The 21,039-nt window shown below is 41.2% G+C and overlaps 1 protein-coding gene across 2 annotated transcripts in view; it reads right to left on the bottom strand.

Annotated features, from left to right (window-relative positions):
- Window positions 1–21,039, bottom strand: part of LOC122807082 (deoxyribonuclease gamma-like) — a 925,207-nt gene that overhangs the window by 705,983 nt on the left and 198,185 nt on the right. The window lies entirely within an intron of this gene.

The following is a 21,039-nucleotide window of genomic DNA, read 5'->3' as shown; positions in this document are numbered from 1 at the left end:
CCTCTGCCTCTAGGGCGGCATCTACCCGAGTTACCACCCCCTCCCCTGCCTCTGGAGGGGGAATCACTTGGTGCATCATGAAAAAAACCTCTGCGATTTCTTGAACCACATTTTCCCACTCTTCTGGACCTTGGGATAAGGTCTAGAAGGCATGAAAAAACAGACTCCCATGGCAGACAGAGTTTTTCCCTCTTGCTCGCACCTAGTGAGAGTGTCTTTCACCTTGGTTCCGAACAACGAGGAACCATCAAAGGGGCCATTGATGAAGGTAGACTTGAAGGCCTCTGTGAATTTACAGAAGCACATCCAGGAGTGTCTCCTGAAAGAAACTCCGGAACTCACTGCCCTACTCGCTCCTTCAGCTGTGTAAGAGATCAGCCTCATGGAGGAGTTAGCAATAGAATTTAGGGTAGACATCTGAGCGTTGACTTTCTGAGCCACTGCGTCAAAAATGTTACCCTGCAGAGCATCTCCAAGCTCTTTCAGGAGAGCTCTTTGTAGCCGTGTAAAATGTGACAAGTAATTCAGTGACCACAGTGTAAAGGCCGCTGAAGAAAACATATGCTTCCCATACTGGTCCATGGTCCTAGACTCCTTGTTAGGGGGATGGACGGTTGATGAAGTCTTAGCCAGGTCCTTCTTGGTGGCCACTGCCACCACCATGGCATCTACTGGAACGCCTTTCATGAGAAACTCTTTGTCAGAGGAGGCGGACAGAAATTTGTTGGGTCTCCTGGGGACTGGTTCTACAGTGTTAGGGGTTTCCCACACCCTTCGACAAACTAGATCCAGGAGTTCATCGAAGGGTGGAGAAACCCAGGAGGCAGAGGGCTGAGCTCCAAATGACAAGGTAGGAGATCTAGACCTCATCTCTGAAGGAGAACTGCGAGGAGGAGAAACCAGTCTAAAAATTGGAGAGCGGTTCCGAACTAGTATCTCCGACACTGGCTCCAAGAGGCTGGGAGCCGATATAAGTTCTATCAGTTCACAAGCTTCCTTCGGCACCAAAGACAGTGGAGCCGATTATGCCACAGTAGACTTAGTAACTTTCTCCGGAGGCTCCGATAACACAGATGGAGCTGGAGATCATTTTTTTGCTTTGGATGTTTTGTCTCTTTTAGAGGGAGAGGACTTAGCACTAGAAGACCTCTCCAAATCTTCCTCGAAGGAAGGTTTCAGTAGTCCCTTCAGAATTAGTTTGTTCTTCCTTTCTTGAAAAACACGAGGGCTGAATGCGTACCAGAATGCACAAGACTCCTGAAGGTGTATAGCCCCCAAACAATAAACACACACAGAGTGCCATTCAGTAATCGACATCTTGTACCCACATTTACTACATTTCTTAAAGCCCGAAGGCTTATGTTCTTTTGTATCCTTAGACATGTTCAGCAGGATACTAAAACAACACAACAGTAAAACTGACACCAGCAACAAGCGCGGGAACTAGACTACTAAACTACAGACACCACACAAGGACCTCTAACTCAAAACAGTCCTGACAGGAAAAAACAAGGGGAAGGACTAGGTCCTCTAACTTAAATGGCCCTAGCCCAGAGGGAATAGGTACCTAAAACAAAAACAAGCACAAAAGGGAAAACAGATAACCAAGGGAGGACTAGGTCCTCTAACTAAAACGGGCCTAGCCCGTTGGAAGATAGCTGATGGGATACCAGACAAAAAGTAGACAAAGGACACACAAAACAGCTTCCACAAAGCAACAACACACACACCTAGCTATGAAAATAGCTTTTGGATCTAAATTTTAGTCAAAAAGACAAAACGTTATACTTAGCCACAGCCAAGAGTGAGACCACGTCTGAGCTTTACGAGCGGCAAATGAGATCTGGGGAAAGGGAGCAGTGCAGCGTGGGATACCTCTTAGCCCAGCCAATTGAAAGACTTCAAGCTAGAGTATGGCCGAGTTGGAGCCGAGGTTTGGCTCCGAACCAATGGGTAAGAATGTAGGCGAGATTGGACTACATAACATCATGTGTTATAGTTGCATTTAATAGTGAGATGGTGCTGTAGTTGCTATCCAATCTGGGAGCCTTATTAGGTTTGGGAAACATAACAATTGTGTAATAATTAACTATGGATCAATACTACAGTCTGTATTAAGTAAGTAAAAGAATTTAAGAAGAAAATAAGACCACATATCCAAAAAATACAGGAACTCATTCGGTAATAGGTCAAGGCTCAGGAGTTGTTTAATTGAAGTTTTTTAATAATTTGATAAATAGCCTCTATGTCCAGAGACACATGAAATGTAATACTATTAGATGTATATAGGCTGAGAGATTATTTTTATCCTACAAAGAAGCAAGTTGCCATTGGGGTAAATACCTTGACACAAATTCTGAAAGAGACATTCTACCCAACCCATGATGCATAGGTGTACATGAATTAATGTTATTACAGTTTCACTTTTTAACTAAAAAAGGCACTTCTCCATCCTGATCTGCAGATATATTTTTTTCTATAAAAAGACAAGAACTTGGCTGCATTTCCTATTAAAATAATTTCTAATTTGCCTTCCACTGAAGCCATTCCATCTACATATTTATTAAAGATAACCATACAAAATTTGCAGAACATGAAGTGATTCCTCCAACTTTATTTTTTTTCTTTATGTCTCAGTAATTATATAACATTTAAATGTAGCCCTTTGATTGTAGTAACTAACTCATTGCTGGGAATTAAATGTCAGTATTTCAGGATTTTTTGCCTTATTTCATTTGTATAAATTTCAGACACAGACTTGGTAATTCTGGGCAGGATATATCTCATGCTAGGATCCTTGAGCATAAATAGCAAAGAGGAATGATATGAAAGAATAAGAGATTTAATAACAATAACCTGGACAACAGATATGAGTGAAAAAGAAATTAAAAATAATTCAAATTGGAAGAATTGGCATAAATCCAAATGTGTGTAACTACTATCAGAAGGATATTCATATCTCCATACATCTACAAAACCAAGACTGACAAAATAAATGTCAGTTCGCACAACATTTAGGTTCATAGGATGATACTAGGCTATTGGGTCGGAGGCCCTTATAAGCCTAGCCAAGAATTTCACCCATGTTCCCTCAAAGTCAGCACCTGTTTGCCTTGTCCAGCAGGGACACAGGTGGGATCCTAGGGGTAGCCAAGAATTTCACCCATGTTCCCTCAAAGTCAGCACCTGTTTCCCCTGTCCAGCAGGGACACAGGTGGGATCCCAGGGGTATATTTTCTGTTTCCCATTCAGTTGTCCAAGTTCCTGAAAGAGAGCTAGAGAGGTATTCTACTTAATTTTAACTCAGTGTACTGATTTTACTAAGTAAATGGGTTCACGTTTCTTTAAAAAGTGGATGTGAGCTGAGCATTCCTTAGGAATATTGATTGACTGCTTGTTAAGAAAGAGTATTTAAATGTTTTAGGGGTGAGGTTTAGTTTGTTCTGATGAAGTCAATTCATTCATGAAAGTGCTCAGCATGAAACACTGTGTATTTGGACTTGGACTGTATACTGGTCTTTTATTTGCTTTTATTCATTAAAAGGAGTTTTCCATGGTCCTTTTGGTGCATTTTTTCTGTGTTTTTGGTCTGTTGAGCACCGACACACCTTAATTTGGTTTTAGGTATTCTACTTGACATGGAGAGGGAGTCTATTCCATAGACAGGGAGTCTTTGGGACACAAATCTATCCCGCCAACAAGTTCTATTAATGTCCCAGACCAGGTTAAGGCTTTGTGTGCGAGTGGAGTTTGTCTTATGGATATGCAGCAACTCCATCAAGGCTTAACTGAAAAATTTACAAAAGTAATCTCTCAAGGAGAAAAGTGATCCAAATCTGAGCAGAAATTACCAACACATATAATATATTGGGTATTCAGCATTGCTACTTTCCCAAAACATGTAGGAATGACTAATATTTGACAAAACAGGCATGAACTGAAGTTATGAAAAAGTGTATAAAATAAAATAAAATCAGCATAAGAATACAGACTGACTATACATGAACAGTACATATTGATGATGGCCACCTTCTCAGGTTGCTTATTTACTGAGCTATTAAAAACAGCTTAATAGTCAAGTTATTCAATGAAGTTTTGGGTAAGTAAGCTAATAAATGAAAGTACAGTATCCTGTTTGTTGATAAGAGAAACTGTGTGCTGGAATCAGAAAGTACAGTTGTGTACACTTACCATAAATGTAGATGTTCGAGTGTATTCACTGTTGCAGTCATTACATTTAGCTAATCTGCTGGCAGGTTGCCCTCAGTCAGCCTGAATAACAAAGTCTTGGGTCCTGCATTAGTTGCTGTCTCCTCTTCCATGGCGTCAGGTTGTCAGGGGTATAAAACATGCAGCCGATGCCATTTTATTCACTCTTTCTTGCCGTGAATCTGAGGGCAACCTGCCAGCAGATTACCGAAATGTAATGACTGCAACTTGTTTGCCCAATGTATATATATATATGTAGCCCAATGTGTGTATATATATATATATATATATATATATATAAAGTAGCTATAATTGACCAAGACTGATGAATCAGACTGTCTGTATGACCTGTTATAAACCATTAAACTAGTCAATCAGCAAATGTATGAGATTTATGATATTGCAGCAGAGGATGGTAAAGCAACTGGAGCATAAGGAACTGTAACTGGATTGTAATATAAGGCAAGAAAATGTAATTTACGGTTATAATATATTCTGGAAGGTGAAGAAAAACTGAATTGAAGCAGTGCTACTAGCGTAACAAATAGCACACTTGCTTTTGGCGCTGGAAGACCAGAAGGATGTGGGTTTTATTCCCACTCCAACCGATTGCATTGTGACACTGAAGTGCAGCATTAGGGAGCTGCTGTACTCCTGAGTATGTTGTCATTTGGATAAGCCATTAAGCCATGGTTCCATTTGCTTGAGTTGGTGGTAGCTTAGGTGGATGCAAAAAATCCCATGGAATTTATCAAGGAGAGCAGGTGAAGTTCCTGTATGCCCTGGTTAAATTTGTCCTACTAATATATATTTATAGCTATAGATATTATATACATGTGTGAGTGTGTATGTATATACCACCTTGAATCTTAACTGAAGAGGCCATTAGCCTGGTGAGACTAAGCCAATTAACAAAAGATAAAAAAAAAAAAAAATTAACTAAGCTTGATGGAATGCAATACACAAAACAAAGATGGTGGAGTGGATTAGTTTTGTGAAAGGCTCCCAAGAATAGCACAGTTAAAACATTTGTCACTATCATTTTCTGAAGTTAGGTATGGAAAGCTGCGGACAGTTTTGACAGAATAATCTACTTCTTATTAAAACAGCAAATATTGTGGAAGTTGTGGCAATCCACGAAGAAAGTTATCTGTCATGGGGAGATTTGTATTTCTGACACAACTATCTTGGGGTGACATGCAATAGAAGAATGTATATGGGGAAGACTGTTTTAGTCTGCAATTCCTAGCCATTTTAAAGGCATTTTGGAATGGTAATGCACTGACTTTTGATACTCAGGAAGAAGCTCTAGAAGGAAAAAAAAAAAAAAAAAAAAAACCTGAGGGTAATAGGTCAGTCACAGATGAGACAAAGTGATAATAAAAATGTTGACTAGGAGTAGCGGATATTTCAAGAGAAATACTGGATACATGCAGGAGATGTTGGATGCAACTCAGAAGTTTACTTATGCATGATATTCCAGGAACAAGACGATTTAACAGAGTGGACAGTTCTACATGACGGCATAAATTGGAGTATGTCAGGGCTATAGTATGTTACAAATAGAGTAAAGAAAGTTTTATCCTACATGTTTAAATGAGGCCTAAAATGGTTGCTATAAGTGGCATGTATGTGCCTGTGCATATGTTGTTAAATTTATACAGCTAGAGAAAAGGTTTATGTGGGCATGTGCCTATAAGTCAGTGATCTGTTAATGAGAATAACTGCAGGTAACTAGCTTACGTTTAACATTAGTTAACAAGGTACATATGCTGAAAGTCAGTGGTGTTTAAGATGGATATTGCTTGCAAATCTAAGCATAGTGAAATGTTAGCCAGGTGCATAGCTGGCCTTACACACAGTCACCCAATGTGTCTGCCTAGGGCAATTTTCTGCTAGCAGCACTTTTACAGTATTCACTCATTTATTTATTTAGTTGGATTAAATTAATGGACTAATATCCAGTCAGACCTTCCCGGTAAACACATGTCAAATAAATAAATGTATTTATTTTTGTAAAGTTAAAAAAGCACTGAGCTCCATTAGTTTAAGAAAATAAATAAACAGTCTGCAATGCCAATATTCAAAGAAAAAGGAGCTGCAGTACCCCGGGGGGGGGGGGGGGGGCATGTTATGTACCTGGGTATTCAGTTTGCTGGCTTCCTGTTCCATCCTATTCATGATTTACATAGACAGCAAATCATGGAGCTCATTGTCAGGATGGAGAAGTTAGTCAGCAAATTTGAAAAGTGCAAAGTTTATGGAATATGCACAGTCTGAGAGAAGCTATCCATCCATAGAACCACAAGTTTTTTTTTTAATGTTTGTATTAGTAGGCAACCAGATATGAGAAGTGGATGATTTCCAGGATTAGGCAAGCCATATCTCTCAACTGTTCCTCATTTCGTAGAACACCCGTAATTTTGCCTCATATTTTTGCCCAGTCCCTCTTAAAATGTTAGCTTGTTTGAAAAACCACTAAGGACTACAGTCAGTTAATAGTGACAGACATTAGCTTCATGCTTCTTGTTCTTCAAAAATGAGGGGTTATTTCATTAGCTAAGTGAACAAGAGTAATATTTTACTTAATTATTTTATTTTCATAATGAGGGATTATTTCATTAGCTAAGTGAATAAGAGTAATATTTTTACTTAATTATTTTATTTTCATAATGAGGGGTTATTTCATTAGCTAAGTGAATAAGAGTAATATTTTACTTAATCATTTTATTTTCATAATGAGGGATTATTTCATTAGCTAAGTGAATAAGAGCAATATTTTTACTTAATTATTTTATTTTCATTTGCATTTGGTTACTGGGATGATCTAACCGGACAAAAAAAGCCCTTTTAAAAGTTTATTTAAACGTTGTCCCTGGTTTTGGACCTTTGTCCTCCTCAGCCCTTTATTTTTAGTCTTGTCTCTGAATTTTCAGCAAAGAAGTTAAGAGGTATGGGGTTAGCGGATTACTTCTTAACTGTACCTCATTTCAAAGACCGTTCAGCATCCACACTGCTCCACAAGAGTATGCCATCTTAGCTCTCAACTTTCCCCAAGTTTGCTTCACATTTTTCATCTACTTTTGGTTTTGCCACAGATTCATTCTTGCATTAAGACATTCAGAGATTGATTTTTATTTTAAGAAAGTCAAACATCTGATGCATGTACACAAAAAATGACTTACAACTGCAGGGTTGTCCATTTAGGAAGCATCACTAACTGCTGTTTGCTCAACTTTCTGGCTTTACATGATTAATGAGACTGGTGTTCAATAACTTTGAGTACTTTAAAGAGTGGCTACTGTCAGTGCTGAGAAAAGCATTAAATAAGCAACATTTTGTTTCACAGTTAGACATCTGAAGTGTACAGAAACGTGGCTATAACTGCTGGCTGGGAGTGGGATTTGTCTATTAATGACAGCAACTGTTAAATCATTTGCTCAACTATTCTGGCTTTGCAAAACTAGTGTGTACTTGTGTAAGGTAAGATGGAATACTTTATTATTATAACCATTATTATTATTATTATGTATTTATTTTTTCAACACTGACATCTGTGGTATTCATAGTTAGTTAAGTGGTTGTAATTGTTGTAAGCCTAAAAACATGCTGGCTATGCCCTTGCAACTCCCACTCTAATATCATCCACCCCATCCAACTACTACCTTTCACCTCCACTAACTACTTTGATGATAGCAAGCTCAGATGCTCATAAGCCTAGTACTTATTATACAGCAGGAACTTCTCATTGTTACATTTGTTAATGCTGGTTACGTACTTCACAGATAAAGATTCTAGTTGTCTACTGATGTACTATGTTCTTCATCTGTAAATATGTTGCAAGTAATTTCTATGTTAAATTGTTAATCACTATGTAATCCATTGTAACTACTATCTGTTTATTTTACTGTGGAGCTTTTCTCCCCAGGCCTCCGCTGAAAATGGACCCACGTCCAGTCTGACACTCCCGGTCAACAAATTTAAATAAAAATAAATAAATAATTGATGGGTATGGAAGCCCTCTCAGAGAGGCAAGTGACACCACTGCTGTTATATGACTACTGTTTGATAGTCACTGATGTGGTGCGAGTAGTGTTACCACTCTTGGTGTTGTCTGATCACTGGTAAACAGTCACTGATCTACTATGGTAGGAGTGGTGTCACTCATTGTATGTACTTACTGAAATCAGCATAAAACTAGTATGTCTATGGTTATGAATGCGTGTAAGGGGAATTTGCAATGCATTTAAGAGTAATACGTTAGACACAATTTTGTCCACTTTCCATCACAAGCATCGTTATTGCACACATTTAGTGGCTATCTTTGGTGGTCTGGCAGTAGTAGGAGCAAGTGCAGAGTATTTGTGTAAGTAACTGATCAGGGACACAGTGGCACTGAGTTTCCATCTCACAGTGCATTGCTCTGGTTGATTTCTTGGTTATGTCTTACTCTGCATGGAATTTGCATGTCTCTGTGGGTTATCCATGTTCTCGGGTTTCCCTCAACACTCAAAGGCATAGCACAGGTGAATTGGCATTTCTGAGTTAGTGAGTATGTGTGTGTTTGTGTGTAAAATATTACCACCAGTTTTTATCCGAGGACACGATAATAGTGCTGGGTATGTAAATAACTCTTCAGTGGAGCAGTAGAAAAGAAGGAAGAACAGTTAGCAAGTCATTATGTTTAAAAAATAAAATCTTCAATTTTTACCTGTGGACATATCACAATACTGCCAGGCACATAACTCTTCTATGTAACAGTAAAGAAAAAAAAAAAACAGCTAATTATCACCTTTCAAAAATAAGACAAAATGTATAACAAAACAGCCAGAGCCTCAGGCCTGGCATCCTCCACATCTAAGTTATATAAGTGGATTTTGTCACAGGCCTAGTAGTGGCCTCTTCCCTGAACCCACCTAGTCTAAAACCATCCTTGCTCAGAAGTATGCACAGAAGGGCATTGCAGCTTGTGCGTGGGGCTGGAAATGTTGCTGTCAGGTGCAAAGGTACGCACAGACGTTTATGACTGCTTGTCTATTTAGTGTACTATTTAGGAGCAACAGGTTGAAATACATTGCTGTAATCACCTTTCACTTTTCTTACAGACAAATGTCTGTATTTCATTGAGGGGAGCAAGGGTAAGGAGTAATCCACAACTTTATTAAAGGACTAAAATGATACGGCAAGAAATATGATACACATGTACAAAGCAGTTGAAACACTTTCATAAGCAATTAAAAGAAAGAAAAATCAAAGGCATCAGACTAGAAAACTACAGAACAGAAAAGAAACTGGATTGAAATAAAACATGAAATCTATAAAAGCAAAGTCAGTCAGAAATGTAGGCTACCACAACAACATGAAAGCAAAAATCGTTAAGACAACATTGTTTTTGCAGAAAAACTGGAAGAAAAATTTGAAGAGCTTCAGGGCCATCAAGGTAATGGAAGTTCTGCCTTAATCTTACTGTAAACTTAGAACGTGCTAGAAAGCAAAAGGCACAATCTTCATTACCACAAAGATCCAAGAAAAGTATTGAGAAAAACCTCAAGGCTTATACATATACTCATTCCACTGACCTGACAAAGGATTCTAATTCTATCAGTTGCAAAGTCCATTGAGAAACACTGGCCTAATATGGTTGCCCTATGAAATTTACCAAGGTTCTGAAGTTTCTGCATAGCTATCTGGCTAACAGCACTCCCTAAAATGGTACAAAGGTACAGCCATTCAGTCCCTAAACTGGGACCAAGCAAGACTGCATAATCAATTCATTATTATTCTCCACCCTCTTAACAATACACCTCGGCTACTGCTTACAATACACCTGCATCAATTGTAACTGATGTCGAATGCAAAAAAACAGGTGAAGGGTTTCTCCAGACTCTGATATCTTTGTTCAAAGATCAAAGTATTCTAAACATCTGCCATTAGCTGATTGTCCCCATTGACATCCAATACTCTAATGCTGTCTGATGACCGTGTTATCTTTGCACACACTAGGAGTGACATACTTTCTAAAAGCTTATTGACACCTGGGATTCTTACTCAGCCTCACCCAGCCAAGTTGTACTGTCAAGCTAGCTCTAAATGCCTCTCAGCAATCACCAGTGAGGAACTGATCTTAGAAACAAAAGTACTTTCCATAACCCAGTAGCCACATCTCACTAATAGAAAGCACGGATAGTGAGATCCAGTGCAGGAAGCAGCATGCTCATAACTTTGTTGGAACTGCTTTAATGTATCTTCACTGACTGCTGTCTAAAAGAGATATTGAGATAATGAACTTCAGTGTGGTTCTCACCCACATTTCTGTAATCTGACAGCATTACCAGCTTCATGTAAAGGTTTTAGAGAGGTGCAGCCAATGATCCTTCCAGAAGAATTTTGTACATAAAGCAGTGGTAAGACCAAAATACTTATAACCAAGGAAAAAAATCTCAGTCCAAAGTACAAAACTAAAAAAACAAAATACTGGACAGAGTAGGGCAAAGTACTGTAGTGAAGAACACAAATTTATTTTAACGCAAAATTAAAACACACATTTCTGTCCGAGTAACTCCTAGACTTCCTCAGAAATGAAAAATCATTAAACCCAGGTGGTTTTATACAAACTTGGGAGTAGTCAGGTGATAAATCAAGCATTTAAAGAGAGACATCCTTAAAAATGCAAAGCAGAAATAAAACCTGTACTAAAAACTTTAAAATAGAATATCAAATAAGCAAGAAATAAAATTGTCAAATAATTTAAAATATTTGCTTGTGTATAAAAGGATATTAGGACATATTGTTAAATAAATAACATACCAATCATTAGATATATAGAAACATGAGCATGTTGGTATATGTACTGGATGAATAAAATGTTTAAAAATAAAGAACATGAATGGAAAAATAAAGGTAAACTCATAATTTAGCTGCCCTTACTTTGAGTAGGGGTACAAGTGAAATGTGTTCATTGAAACCTGGGGCTTTATAGACTTCTAAAAATAACTGCCAATAAGTCTCCCTGTATTCTAATTTTTGTTCCCAGGGCCCAAAATACTAATATTTACATTCTGTCTGAGGCCAGTACCATCCGCAGTAAGATGAAGATCACCAGATACCAATTCTGCTGCATTGAGATAGCTGACTTAATTCACAAAACTTCATCCCCAACTTAGGAATGATCAGAAAACCTGTGACAATCAAGGAAATGTCTAGAAAGATCCACTAAATTAGTTCCCCAGGAAAGCATATATAAACATTATGCAATAGCAGACAATTGGTCATCAACCCATCTCAGTGATACTTCAGTATCCAGCAAAAAGTAACATACTCTGAAGACAAATGTCTTACTTGTAAAGAGCTGAAAGGTGCATTGGAAGGAAAGGCAAATAAACCCTGTCCAGTGTGTAGCTTTTCCTCATGATAACTTGTATAGTTTTGTTAATGGATCTGTAAGTCCATGACTAAATTACTGAGTCATCCCAGGAGTCAGCATCAGAAAAAGTAGAACTCATTCTTAAGGTATTTCTGTTGATGACATCTCTATGAGTCTGTAATGAAAACCTGGACCACCTGGGTGCCTCTTCTTACAGATAAACTGCCAGCTGTTTTACAGTGGATAACATTTTTATACTGGAGCCTAACCTTATACCTTTCCCCATCTGTCCTGACTGTATTAGTGGAAACAGACATGTGAGTCATATAGTCATGGGCAAGAGAATATTCCAGTTAGTACTATGTTCATAGTTGGAGCCTAACCTTATACCTTTCCCCATCTGTCCTGCCTGTATTAGTGGAAACAGACATGTGAGTCATATAGTCATGGGCAAGAGAATATTCCAGTTAGTACTATGTTCATAGTTGGTACTAGGCTATTGGCCCTAGGGCCTATACAAGCCTAGCCATAACAATTCCCTGGATATTTCTTCTCACACTATTTACTTCCCTGGACCCTGCGTCTAGCAGGGTGACTAACATGATCCCTGGGGTGAATTTCCTTTCTCCCATCCAATCGTCAAGGTCCCTTTTGAAGAGGGCCAAAGAGGTGCTCTGCTTGACATGTATGGGCAGTCTATTCCAGAGTCTGTGGAGTCTCTGGATGAGGAACCTATCCCTCTAGCAAGTTTTGCTTATTGTGATGACAAGGTTTAGATCCCTGAAGTGTGTGGCTCTGAGGGATTGGGATTTCTTTAAGTGTAGCATGTTTAACAGCTCTGGGTTTGACATGGCCTTGTATGTTAAGCAGAGATCGCCTCTGAGTAGATGATATGTGACAGAGTATAGCTGGTGTTTTTTCAAGGCGGTCAGCATAGGGCATCTGCTTTAGAACTGTGATTCTTTTAGTGAGGTATTTGTGCGGCCTTTCCAGTTGTTGCAGATGTCTTGAGAGGTACACACCAAATGGGGCATTGTATTCTATAATGGGTCTGAGGGATGAGTACATAGGTTCATAGGTTCATACTAGGCTATCTGCCCGAGGGCATTTACAAGCCTAGCCCATAGTTTTGTGGCCTACGCCACCCCTTTAGTATGGGGAACTATACCCATTATGTTGCTGTGCCTCTGTTGAGCAGTGACACTGAGGTAATCCCTGGGGTATATCTGCGATCTCCCATCCATTGGTCAAGATTTCTCTTGAACAAGGCCAGCGAGGTGCTCTGCCTCACATATACCGGGATTTTATTCCACAGCATAGGGAGTCTTTGGGTGATGAATCTATCCCTCCAGCACGTCCTATTAATAGCCGTGTCGAGGTTTAAGTCTCCCGCCCTTGTGGCTCTGACGGATCTAGATTTTTTGAGGTGAAGCATATTCATCAAATCTGGGTTTGACATGGCCTTGTATGTTAGGCAAAGGTCACCTCTGAGCAAGCGGTGGCGACTGAATAGAGCTGGAGTTCTTTCAGTCGGGCAGCATAGGACAGATGTTTGAGACCCTTTATCCTTTTGGTGAGGAACTTTGTGGCCTCTCCAGCTGCTGCAAGTGTCGGGTCAGATACATTCCGAATGAGGCATTGTACTCAATCATTGGTCTGATGAGTGATGAGTATAGGGAGACTATGACCTCCCTTGATCTAGATGAGAATCCCTTCATGATAAGGTGGGCAATGTAGAAGGTCTTCCTAACTACTTTAGCTACATGGGTGTCGAATGACAGACTACTATCAACCTGGGTCCCCAGGTCCCTGATAACTTCTTCTGTGCTCAGTGGATTGCCACCTATTTGGTAGCTAGGGGTAACCTTGTTTTTCCCGAAGGGTATGACTATGCATTTTTTTGGCATTTAACTTTAGGCCATGGCTCTGGCACCAGTTATCCGTTTCTGTGAGACCCTTCTGAAGGATATCTGTGTCAGATGTGTTTTCTACTATGGCGCCCAGTTTGCAGTCATCTGCAAACTTTGTCAGCCATAACCCTCCTGTGTTTGCTTGTACTTGGAAAAGTAGATGCCAAACAAGAGTGGGCCCAGGACTGAGCCCTGTGGTACACCACTTGTGACAGGCTTTAAGCGTCTGACATGGCGCCAGCAACTCTGACCCTGTGGGTTCTGTCACTCAGCCAGTTTGCAACCCATCTTGTGATGTATGGGTTAACATTTAAGCTGATGAGTTTTTCAATGATACCCGAGTGGGGTATTGTATCGAAGGCCTTCGCCAGATCGAGGTAGGCTGTATGGACTGCCTTTCCCTCATCAATGGCTTTGGTGACTGTTTCAAAAAGTCAACCAAGTTTAGAAGGCATGATCTGCCTTTGACAAAGCCAAACTGGGATGGATCCAAAGTCTGCAAATTCCCTATGTCTTTATTTATGAGGTCCATTATGATCCTCTCCATGGCTTTGCAGATAAGGCTTGTCAAGCTAATGGGCGGTAATTTCCAGGGTCGGTGGAGGCACCGCCTTTGTGAAGTGGGACCACAGTTGCAGTGCGCCACTCCTGGAGTGCGTATCCAGAGGTAAGACTATGATTAAACAGCTGTCCTAGCTGTGGGTTTAATTCCTCGTTGAGTTCGTGGAGCACACAGCCGGGGACACCATCAGGTCCCATGGATGCTGTGTTTTTGCTTTGGAGAGAGCAGTTCTCACTTGGGCGTTGGAGATGTTTGGGGGCTGCAATCGCTTGGTATAGATATCTCTCCTTTTGGGGGAGGGGAGAAGTTTGCACTGAACCTGTCAGCCAGTATGTTGGCAATGTCTGTAGGATCAGTAATCTTCACATCATTTTGAACTAGTTCTGAGCATATCTGGGAGTTTCCTCCCAGGTTTCTAACATAGCTAAAGAAGGCCTTATGATTGTCTTTTGAGTCTTTAGCTATTTTTCTCTCAAAATTTGCTTTGGATGATTTTATGAGAGCTCTTAGTTTTTTACTTATAGTGATCAAGGGTGTCTTACCTTTTAAGGATTTTGCTCTATCTTGTAGTAGCTTCCTCCTTTTGTTGTAGAGTTTGTTTATGGCTGGGTCCACCAGACTGGACGCTTGCCTTTGGTACAAAGAGTCTTTGTTTTGCTTGGGATTGCCTTATCCATGCAGTCCTGCAGGTGCTGGTAGAAGGCATTTGTAAGTGATTCAGCAGCTTGAGTACTGTTTTCCGCCGGCTCGGTACAGTGGGACAATGACCTCTGGATGAAAAGCCCTTAGTGATGAGGTGTGCAACATAGAAGGATTTCCTGAGTGTTGTGGCATTGTGGTTATCAAAGGTGAGACCACTGTCCACCTGTGTCCCTAAGTCTCTTATCACACTTTCGGTGTTTAGTGTACTGCCACCTATGTGGTAATTCACAGGTACATGTTTTTTCCCAAAGGGGAAAACTATAAATTTCTTGGCAGTGAGCTTGAGCCCTTGGCTCTGGCACCAAGCATCTGTTTCTGTAAGGCCCTTTTGTAGAGTACCCACATAATTTGGGGGATTCAATAATGGCTCCCAGTTTGCAGTCATCTGCAAACTTTGTTAGCCAGAGTCCCTTAGTGTTGGCCTGTACTTCAGAGAACTAGATGCCAAACAAGAGCGGTCCCAGGACTGAACCCTGAGGTACTCCACTTGTCACTGGTCTACAGCTGGATTTGGAGTCAGCTACTTTTACAGCATGGGTTCTGTCAGTAAGCCAGTTGGCAACCCATCGAATGATGTAGGGACTAATGCCCAGCTTAGCAAGTTTATCTATGATTCCAGAGTGGGGGATGGTGTCAAAAGCCTTGTTGAGGTCCAGATAGGCTGTGTGGACCACCTTACCCTCGTCCACGGCTCTGGAGACTGACTCGAAGAAGTCAATCAGGTTCAGGAGACAAGATCGGCCCTTCACGAACCCAAACTGTGTGGGGTCCAGTGTTTGAAGGTTGCCAATGTCTTTATTTATAAGTTACATGATAATACGTTCAATGGCCTTGCAGATCAGGCTCATCAGACTGATGGGTTGGTAGTTCCCAGGATACAAGGTGGATCCCCCCTTGTGGAGTGGGATAACTGTAGCTGTGCACCATTCAGTGGGCATGAAGCCTGAGGTGAGGGTATGATTAAACATGACACTTAGGTGAGGTGCCAGTTCATTTTGTAGTTCATGTAGTACACAGCCTGGGATGTCATCTGGTCCCATGGATGCTGTATTCTTTGCTTTGGAGAGTGTGTTTTTTATTTGTGTGGCCGTTATCGGAATTTGGCAATCTTCTGGTATTGAGATGGGACATTTAGGGGGTGAGAGGGGGGTGAAGTTGGCACTGAAGTAAGTGCCCTTCTGGGAGGTTTTAAGTTACAAGCACCTTTGAGAAACATTTTCATCAAGGGATGAGAGAAAATGGGTTGTTCAAAAAAACAATGAGCAGAAATGGCTGAAGCATGGAGCTTGATAAAAGAAAAGGAAAGCCAACCCTGAAGCAATTCAGCCAGGTATTCCAAGATCAGAGGAAGGGTAGGCTGAGAAGAATCCCCTCTAGCCTGCATCCAATGAGAAAACCTTTCCTATTTTCCAGTGTAGGACTTCCTAGTGCTAGGCCTCCTGGCCTCCCTCAGCACATCAGTCACATGCTGGGAAAGGGAAGAAGATAAGGAAAGAGTCATACAATGAGCCATGCTGCCAAGTGAAGGGATTGAAGATGAGGATGCAGAGTAATTCCCCCTTTCTGAACCAAAAGATCTGGTTTCAGAGGAAGATGCCAAGGAGGGAATTGGGAGAGACTGTGAAGCAGCAGATACCAATGCTGTCTGGGCCAGTCCAGAGCTATGAGAATAGCCCTTGGCCATTTGTCCCTGATCTTCCAACAACACTCTGGGTAGAAGAGGAAGAGGAGGGAAGGCATAAACTGATAGCAACATCCAAGGGAAGGACAGAACATCCACTCTCCAAGCCCTGCTGTAATGCCGTCTGGGGAAAAAGAGAGAGTCAGAAGGTAATTGTCCGGGGAGGAGAAAAGATCCACCTGAGGCATGCCCAAATGTTGAATAATGCTGTAGAAAACTGTCCTGTTCATCTGCCACTCGTGAGGATCCAGGGTTCGCCTGCTCAGCTGGTCTGCCAAAACACTGAGCCTTCCTGGAAGGAACTGAGCTAGGAGATGCAGGTCCAGGGATGCCATGAACCAAAGATTCATGCTTTGTCTGCACAAGGGGTAAGAGTGAGTCCCTCCCTGCTTGTTGATGAACCACATGACTGTGGTATTGTCTATTCTGACAAGTATGGTCCCTGGAGAAAGAAGGTCTTGAAGGCTGGTAAGGCTTGTTGAACTGCAATCAACTCTTTTAGATTTATGTGTAGGTGCATCTGCTGGGCGTTCCACCATCCCTGTATGCATCTGCCATCCAGGTGTGCTCCCCAGGCATAGTCCGATGTGTCTGTAGTCAGAACTTTAGTGGCAGGAGGTGTCCGAAAGAGCATGCCCTTGTTTTGTAGACAGGCTGTTGCCCACCATAGGAACTCCATCTGCAGAGATGGAAGCAGAGGGATCATCATATCTAGGTCCTGTGTGTGTTGACACCAAATATTCTTGAGGTACCACTGCAGTTTCCTCATATGCAGTCTTGCATATGGAATCATGAGAATACAAGATGCCATGAATCCCAGAGCTTGCAGGTATTTCCTTGCAGGGAGCTGAGACAGGCTTGCCAAATCCTTGAAAGAGTAAACCAGGAAAAAATGGTGCAATAGTGCTTTGAAGAAACAAGTAAACCAAATAAAAAAGCACTACTGTTGCGAGTCCCAAATACTCTTATTTAACACAAAAAATTAAGCGCTTTCGTCAATCCACTTGACTTCATCAGAATTTACTTAAACAACAATTAAAACCATTTTTATACTGATAGTTTGCCTGTGATTGGCTAAACATTTCCCAGTAATTAAACAAACAGATTAAAACAATTAGTGTTTAAAAATGCCAAATAGTTTTCTGAATTAAAACAAACCAGAAGATTATATTTTATGTTTTTCAAACACTCTTATTACCACTTTACATTCTACCACTTTTAAAACTACTACAAAAATTCAAACAGAAATACACTTGCTGCAAAGTCCTTGAAAGAGACTGAAAGAGTTGTCTGCTTCTCCTGGGTGAGATATATCATCTGGCGGCTGTGTTCAGACTCGCTCCCAGGAATGTTATCTCCTTGGAATGTACCATTTTTTTATTTTTCCTCATTGAGAGTGTAACCCAGGGAAGAGAGAAGAGTCTTTACGAATTCCAGATCCTTTAATAGCTGCTCCTGAGAACTTGCTTGAATCTGACAGTCATCCAAGTATGGGTAAATTTGAATTTTCTTCTGCCTGCAAAAAGCAATGACTGGGGCCAGACCCTTCGTGAAAACTCTGGGAGCAGTAAATAAGTCAAAGGGCAGCGCAGTGAATTGATAACGTTGTTTGCCCACTCTTAAACGAAGATACTGCCTCCAACGTTCCCTGATAGAGATGTGCAGATAAGCCTCTGAGATCCAAGGTTACCATCCAGGAATCCTTTTCTAGCATTGGAAGCAACTGATGCACAGTGAGCATTATGAACTTTGGAATTACTAGAAAAGAGTTCAGAATGGAAAGATCTAGGATAGGACACCAGGTGCCCTCTTTTTTTGGAACTAGGAAAAGCCTGGAATAAAAGCCCTGGCCTACCTGCTGAGCAGTAACTGACTCTATTGCTCCCAGATGAAACAAAGACAAAATTTGATTTTCTACTTCATCCTTTTGGTTTGGAGGAACATCTGGGAATCTCTTGGGAGCTGGAAAGGTGCGGAAAGAAAACTTGTGCCCTAGAGACACCATTCTGAGCACCCATTTGTCATTTGTGATAGAGGCCCAAACATCTGAAAAAAGGACCCTTTAAAGGACTCCCTAGGCAAGCAAGAACAGGCAAAAGTTGTAAAAAGTCATTGAGAGTGCTTTGACTGAGATGCAGGCTTGGAGCTTCCCACCTTAGAAGTGGAAGCCTGCCACTGCCTACACCTTTTAGGGGTAGCTGTCTGCCCCCTAGAAGATTTGTAACCCCTAGTCCTGGAACGGTTCTGTCTGCTGGCATCAGGAAAGGTCCAACTCTTGGAAGGGTAATTCCTACTAAAGCGAGGGGGATGAACTTGCAGAAAATCCTTAACAGTTTGCATGGACTTGGCCTTATCTTCCATCTTCTTAAGCACCTCCTCAGCTTTGCTGCCAAAAAGATTGTCTTTATGCAAAGGTACATCCAAAAGCTTAGCCTTGACAGGTTCTGGAAGAGGCTGTTCTTTGAGCCAAGCATGCCTTCTAATAACAGAGCCAGTAGCCGTAGCCCAACTGGAGGCCTCAATGATGTCAAAACCACAATGCAAAGAATGCTTATTGACCAGAGTGGCTGAATTCAACAAATCCTGTACGTATTTACTCTCTGCCAAAAGAGGTACATTTGCAATCTTAGACTTAATAGCCTCCAAGGTGTGCTGTTGGTACTTCAGCATATGAAAAAGACAATTGGTAGCCCTAATGGCTAGGATGGCACAGGTATAAACTTTCTTGCCCCACCTACCTAGGTTCCTAGATTCTCTGTCCAATGGAACAGGATTCCTGGTAACAGTGACCTTAACCCCTTTAGGGCCCTGAAAAATAACCTCTGGATCCGCCAACGGGTTCTGGAAAAGAAATAAATGAGAATCAGGAACTCTGTAGTACCTGTCAGGTTTCCTGGGAGCAGGGGGAACCGAATTTGGGGACAAGGAATTTTCCAGAAAAACATAATCAGCAACTTCCAACACAGGGGGAATAGCAAGAGACTTATGCCAAGGTAAATTAAGAAACTCCCTAATCTGTTTCTTAGATTGTGGATAATCCTGGCTTTCCCATTTAAAATGTTCCCTGAGGGTATTTAAAGTGTCACCAAAAGAGAAATCCTCTGGAGGAGAAGCTGAAGGAATGGACTCCTCTGCATCTGAATCCCCAAAGGGAGAAAAAGCCTTAGAAAATTTCTCATCAGCATAAATGCTGGAAGAAACAGATCCTGAACAGGACAAAACCTCAGAAGAAACCTTCCTACTCCTTTTAGGAGGGTGAGGCTGAGAACCCCCTGATAACAAATCATTAGCCATTTTAACCATCTGGGATTGAGGAGAACTAAAAGGAACTGGATCCTGCCTTTTCATAGGCTTATGGATGGAAGGCTTACCTGCAAGCCTGAAAGAATTAGGAGGCCTGGCAACTGCCGAAGAAGCAGTAGGAGTAGAAGGAATAAGTTTGCTGTCAGATCACAAACAGAAGGCCTCGGACACCGGAGTCAGCTTAGCGATACCGGCTCCAGCAGAAGAGGTGACCAGAGACAGGTTGGAAGGCAAACTGGAGGCCAAAGGCCTAAGGGACTCAACCAAGGCCTGCGGTTGTACATCTGCTGACTGCAGGGACTGCAAAAGCATCTCACTGGCTCCCGCCTGACTGACGACCAACTTAGCCTCATCCGATGACTTAAGTTTTCTGAGGCCTTTCATGGTCCTTGTCCTTACACCTTTTCAGAATATCCGAAGCCTGAAAACTGGTGGACGCCATACCCACAAACTTAGGCCAAACTCCAAAATGCTTACCCAAAATTTTAGCCCGACGACAGATAGCATGCGGATTAAAGGAAGCACAAAGATTACAACTGGGAACATCGTGATCAAGGCCTAAACAGATAATACAACAGGAATGAAAATCTCTATGGGGAATCTGCTTTCCACAGGTAAGGCAATTATTAACTTTTTCTGACATTCGTTAAGGCAAGAAAAGAGGATCCCCAATGGGGTACTTAGCTGTAGCAGACCAACACTTTGTAGTCGGAATTCAACAAAGGTAAACTGCCGACCAGCACTCATGCATGAAAAGCTTCTGCTTCAGGCTCCGTGGCAAGGAAGACTGAGGAAGTGACATTGGCTGCCCCCTTTTGTATCAGATGCCCTGATGTCCTTTACAACTGATGGCAACCAATGTCATTTTTACTTAGATTTGGTATTCTGGCCAACTGAAGGCTACTGGGAGCCGGATAACCCATTTGTTAGGACTGCAACAGTGAAACACGTACATCATAGTATCAAAAAATCTAAAAGACCTTTACACTTTCTTACTTTAACAGGTTATTGCACCTTGTTTCACTGTTGACTAAAGACCAGATATTTTACAAAGCTTATTTCCAACAGAGAGTGCTGTATAATCTTTTACAGCATCCCGAAATCCTCGAGATTCAAAAAGCCACACAAGACACATATATGCACAAACTAGAAGCCTGTTGAAATGTTGTCACATTTAATGAGTACAAGTCTGTCCTGTACTGGGCAATGTTTTCTAAGGTACTATAGCTTCTGTATTGCAGCAGACACTTCTGAGGCCATCTTTACTTTGCAAGTTGAATATACTGCATATCTCACCAGTGGACCATCT

This window comes from Protopterus annectens, chromosome 7.part0, assembly GCF_019279795.1.
Source record: "Protopterus annectens isolate FY-2018-M chromosome 7.part0, PAN1.0, whole genome shotgun sequence".
Classification (NCBI taxonomy): Eukaryota; Metazoa; Chordata; order Ceratodontiformes; family Protopteridae; genus Protopterus; species Protopterus annectens.
The sequence above is the reverse complement of the archived record's forward strand: the minus strand, read 5'-3'. Positions and strand labels throughout refer to the sequence as shown.